The following is a 6118-nucleotide window of genomic DNA, read 5'->3' as shown; positions in this document are numbered from 1 at the left end:
CTGAACCTTGCCTGAACTAGCGAGCACTTGGGAACAAGGCTGATCTCATGAGGAATGAGGCAAAAGAGAAGCTACAGTGATAACCTTCACCCAGCTTAGTCCTGGCCTTTGCCTGAGACTCCAGAGGGAAGATTAACTGGCCTGGAGGACACTTAGAGCTATTCCATCCTTGCCACTCCTGGTGGGATGTTTCTGCAGCACAGACATAAGGTGCTGGGATAGCAGCTGGTGCAAAGCAGCACATCTCCGTTGACCAGGAGCCATGTTTGGAGCTGCTATGAACTGGTGAAACATTAGGGTCAGTGGAGTCATACGATGTTACAGCAACTCAAAGTGTGACCTGGATTCTGCTGCCAATATCAGAATACGTGTTTCTCATGCCTCTCTTTCCTCTTCATCCCCTGCATAGATGGACTTACGCAGTCACAATTCAGTGACTGTGTTGCAAGAGATAGTCCATGAGATCTTTTTAACCTGACATAATTATTCTTACAGCAAATCTCCAAGATAGATGTGTACCAGCAAAAGTAAAGCATAATCCATACAGAGAACACTGTGGACCTAAGGAAAAGAAAAACAAAAACCAAGCCTGAAGGCAGATCTGAGGAAAGATATGCTTCCATGTAAGTGTCTGCCTCTGACTAGACTAACTAAAAAACAATGCAGAGAAACGACAGCCTGTCTCCAAATCAGAGATGTGTCCACATGTACACACACAGATATTTTGCTAATTGTCTCTATGGAACCCCTAAATATTCACCGACATTATTATTAGGAGTCCTTTCTTCCTGCAAGCCAGCATTCCCCAGCCCGTTCCATCTCACTTCCCCCACAAAAATGACAGACTGACTCTAATCTCCCACCTGCATATATCTCCTACAGACAACCACAAATATTTTAGCTATGCTGATTTATGGGAGCACTAGCAAGACTAAACCAGGAGATATATCCTCCATGCACAATGACTGATGGCTTGCTGCAAGTCTTTCCATTTAAAGCATTGTTGCTTTTGCAGTTCCAGAGAGAGAGAAAAGGGGAATAAAATAACATGCAATAATGCAACTTATGACAGCTCCTGGGCTAAAAAACGATTTGTGCAGCTTGATTTCTTCCAGGTTTTCCTGCATAAAAAACCTTGCTACTAATTGAAGAAATTCTATTTGAGGGAGGATGTGAAAACAGCTGCAAAACGCTGCAACCCCTCCTCCTCTCCCCCTCCTCCAGCCATCCCATTTTCTGACTTTAACTGACCATGGCAATATTGAGTTACAGCCAATGGGAAGTTGTCTTTTAACCAGTGCTTTGCAGCTGATGCTGCCTGCTTTAGTACCCATGGGTGGGAAGAACGAGTGAATACAGGGACTCCCTACTCAGAGCTGATTCCGGAACAGTTAACGGCAAAGCCCTCCCTGAACCCAGTGGACTAAGCTTTGAAGGTCACTAGGCACAGGCAGCTCCCTTGACCTCAGGGCATACCCATCACGGGCGGGATCAGTCTGACAAGAACAAGACTGGGACCATGAGACCATTGACGACAGCAGATAAACAAAGATGACACAAACTGTGCACTAGTTGGTTCAGGGTCTCCATGCTGTGCAAGGGCCCCACAGAGGCAGGGGCTTTCAGAGAAGACTGAATTCATCTAGCTGCTCTGAGCCAAGCTGTTTTAAGATTTGTATTTTGCACAAGGACATCAACAGACACAAATAGTGCTGATGTGGAAACACATCATTACTCTTCTGCCGAGTATTGACAGTCACAGTTTTGAAGAGCTGGGCTCAGACCTGAAGTCACACAGCAAACAAAGGGGTTTCTCCACTCTCGGCTCTACTGGCACCATTCTCCCGACACTGTTTCCTCCTTTGTATCTACCTCGCAGTGGGCTGGGTCTTCCCTGCCAGCCTGTTGAAAGCCACAATTTCACCTGTCATCACAAGCACGTCCCTAGAAGTGTCCAGCTGAACAGCCACAGGCTTCCTGTGCTGCTGCAACTAACTGACTGGTCAGTAAAGCCTTACAGCAGGATCACCGATCGTACACCTTTTGTTCGAGTCTGAAACTTAATTGACTTACCAAAAACTTTGCTGGGTACAAGTCATCTGTATTTTCACATCCTGGCTCCAAGATATTACCTGGAAAAAAGAAAGAGGGATAGTCAGTTAAAAAGAAGAGCAAGAGATGCTTTATTTTTTCAGAATGCAGAGTAATACAGGGATGTCTGAAGGGCCATCATTATTTTAGGGCACGTTACATTGTCTACATGGTCTATTATACAGGATTCTGGACCCAATTTCGTCTCCAGGCTCTGTGAATAATCACTTCCTTTCCTCAGGAAGGAAAATGGTGAAACTTGCATATAGTTTCCTTAGAAATGCGCTTCATGACAAACTTTTATGTAATAGCTAATTGTGCAAGATCATTAATAAAGGAGGAGACCAGCTGCCAAGTATCTTGGGATGTATTCCCACCCCTATCAGTGACAAAGTTATACATGTTTGCTTCAGGTTTCTCATCCAATACCGACTAGCAAAACTTGACAATACCTGTTCTAACAGGAAACTTCGCTTTCCTGCACTGTTTTAAGTGCAATGCTGCCGAGAGCCTTCCTCCTTTAGGCCTAGCATGCACTACCTGCGTTTTCTGCACCTAAGCTGCTAGTGCTCAGACAGAATGAGGCAGGAGAGCTCTCTAGTCTGCATTCTGGAAGCTGGAATGGTAAAATAAATGAGGGGTCCACAGAGTCTCAGCAGTTCATAGACTTGACCTACTTCAAAGAAAAACCAGGAAGGGCAGTGGCAGGTTCATGCTGTGAAGAAATTGTTGCTGCTCCAACCCACCATGCCAGATTGTAGGATGCTGCTGTGAGGTCACCTGAACAGATTCACTACAGAATTCAAAGTCACAAAGTGACCTATTTTACGTCTGACAATGAAATAAGATACGAGGAATCATTTCCAGAGAAGTTCCTGGTCGGTGACTGCAGTAAAATCTGTGTAGTTACTTGCTAGACACAATCATGTTCAGTTTTAACACATTACTTGTTTCTGACCTTCTGCAACTCCAATAACTTGTTTTTCATAAGAACTTGCAACTCGGAAAGCTGACAGAACTTTAAGCATAAGCAGACGCTCAATACTAATCTGGAGTTAGTTACTGTTTCACAGTAAGCTGCTCTGCTGTTAAAAGCTGTGGATCTGTCATCTCCTGCTGGTGCTCCCTTTTCTTAAGCCAAATGACCCTTAACATAGCCATCAGCCAGATCACGGAGCTGATACGGCAAGGGCAAAACACCCAAGAGCTTTAGATTTTAGCCTCCTCATCTCAAAGGCCAGCTGCACAATCATGACTGCCCACAAAAGAGAAGGGCAAGAGGACAGTTTGGAGGCAAAGCCAACTTAGAGCAGCTTGACTGACAAATGAAACTGCACCCTCAAAGAACAAGAAACTTGGCCCCAGGAAGAGAAGTACTTCTCCACTCCGACATTCTGTAATAAACTAAACACAAAGTGTCTGCTGCTCTGTTCTGACCATGGAGATCTCAGGAACATAAAACACAGAGCTCACATATCACAGCAATCCCCATCTTGGTCCTCTCTGCTTCCTCCCGACGCCTGCATGATCTCACTGCTAAAGCATTGGTCTTGGTTCTGTGCACGAGATGGGCGTACACTGGCTGACTCTAGCACATTTCACTTACGCTGCTGGGTGCACTTCTCTTAGCATCCAGTGTTTTGGGTTTTAAAAACAGCATGTGTAACGGAGAGGCTGGGAACATTTTTTGTGCATAAGAGAGGAAATGGTATTTTAAAGTGAGCAAAAGAACTGCCATTCCAAACAAAGAGGAAAGGTTCACGCAAGAAAACTGTGCAGTGCAGTATTTTGCAAATGTAGGAAAACTCTAACAAAGTGAGGGAATCCAACTCTGCAACCTGGATTTTTACCCCTGTATCGTGTCCAAGGACACTGCTGATACGCTCCAGGTGTGGATTCCGCGTGCCAAGAGATGGATTTGTTCAGTATCAGCTGAGGACGCATCTGCCTGCTCCTTTCGCTGCAGGTTGCAGAACTGATGTTATAATAGGCAGACTTCAAAACTGCAAAGAACATTCCTTTAAACACGAGGTCAGATGGTACTGATCAAAAGAAAATAAATCAGAAAAGCAAACAACTGCACTCAGGAAGCCAAGTTTCACCATGAAAGGCAAGAGGGTCTTTTTTCTTTGCCTGCTGTTGCCCTTATTATCCTTAAAATAATGGTTCTGGGAAGGAGATTTCAACGTACGCCATAAAAAAAGAAAAAAAAAGCTGTGGCCAGCCTACAAAGCACATTAACCAGAGGGAAGGGCAAACTATTCTGGATGTTCTAATGAATTAAATGATTTAATAACAGCAGCAAGCATGGCTCACTTATAAAAACTTTCATAAGCTTTCATGCTTACTTTACTCACTGGAGAACTTCTGACAGCTGTTAAGACACTTTCCAGCTACTCAGGGCAGAGCAATGGTACAATTTCAATAATTAATTTCAGAACTTGTCAGAAAATTGGAGAAAAAAAAAATGACCATGACTTTTTTCTCTTAAAGAAAAGGGTTTTATAGCTGATGTCTAAAGTATTTCTTAAGGAGTGGCATTTGCACATGGCAAACAGGCTGAAACCTGGGCAAAAAAAAATCCGCAACAGGTCACAGGGCTGATGGAAGCACTTCAAGAGTCATGGACAACCAGGAAGGTCTGTGCAGGTTTTATTTCTGGCTTGGTTAAAGTGATACATGATTATCAGGTGCACTGCAGAGAGACAGAGCAGTATGGAACAGAGACAAGATCCAGGTTATTTAATGAAACACCTCCTGTTAAAACTTCTGCTACATGAAAGGGCTGGGTCCTGCAAACCAATACTGGCCCAAGCAGAGGGTCTGACCAGCAAACCCCTGTTTGTTCCTACATTGATGAGCTCATTTAAGTACAAACCTCTTCCCTCTTTGGATGAAACCAGTGAGCAGAGGGACACAGGCAATCACAGAATCGTTTTGGCTGGAAGAGACCTTTAAGATGATCAAATCCAACCATGAACACAGCACTGCCAACACGTGACACTAAGCCCTGGGTAGAACAGGGGGCACTTCTCCATCTTACTACCAAAGACAGCGCGTGACTCAGCTCAAGCACGACTGACCTCCAGACCTACTCAGCACAACTCATCGCCTTGTACAGGCACATGGCCTAGGCTTGAAAACTATCAAAGACACAGAAAAGTAAATATTCAATGTATTAGAAAGATTCTGGTGTTCAAAAAGCTTTTCTCCACTGTAACTGGGAAATTCACACATCCAAAGATACACTGCCTCTTTTCTCGAGCCAAACTCCTTTCTGTTATTCCTGCAATCACAAAGCCTGATGCAGTGCTTACAGTTCTGTGGTCACCAGAAAAAATGCAGTTTATTTATCTGCAAGGTAGGCCAGCTGCATAATGTTGTAAATGCCAAGAATGGTGAAGGTACAGGGCCCGAAAGATGGAGAGTGTCTCACTTTGGTGTGCAGACAGCTAACACAGAATTGCTTGCAGCAGGGCAGGAAATCATACCAAAGACCTCGCCATGATCTTGGCATCTCCTACGTGGATCCTCATCCTCCCTACTAATGCTCATGGAGCTGGAAGATTGAAACAGCTCCTGTGCTTGTCCAGTGGGACAAGGAACAAAAGGCTTGAGCAAAATGATCATGGATGTAAGCTGCTGCTAGTGTCTATGTGGTAAACTCGACCATTTTTCTAACATCTCAGCTCAAGAACAGTCAGCTGTTCGCTGCGTGGCCAAGACAGTGGATCTCACTCCCAATGACAGGTGAACAGAGCCGTTCTGAAGAAAAAATGAAGAGATCTGAAGTCAAGATACGTGTTTTAAAAGGTTGGGCCAAGTGACATATGCCTGTCCGGTAATTCCTTCTGCCTTCCTCTTCTGAACTGTGTAATAGCGTGTGACTAATATCAGTCCTCCCACTTCTTCAGCCTAGTCATTTCAGCTGATATTTTAACGTGTACCACACTGCGTGCTGACATGCCTCCACCCTCTGCTAGCTTTCCTGTTCTAGAGAGAGACGAGAGAGAATGACTCACACATC

The sequence above is a fragment of the Buceros rhinoceros genome, unplaced genomic scaffold, assembly GCF_000710305.1.
Source record: "Buceros rhinoceros silvestris isolate BGI_N320 unplaced genomic scaffold, ASM71030v1 scaffold38420, whole genome shotgun sequence".
NCBI classification, from domain to species: Eukaryota; Metazoa; Chordata; class Aves; order Bucerotiformes; family Bucerotidae; genus Buceros; species Buceros rhinoceros.
The sequence above is the reverse complement of the archived record's forward strand: the minus strand, read 5'-3'. Positions refer to the sequence as shown.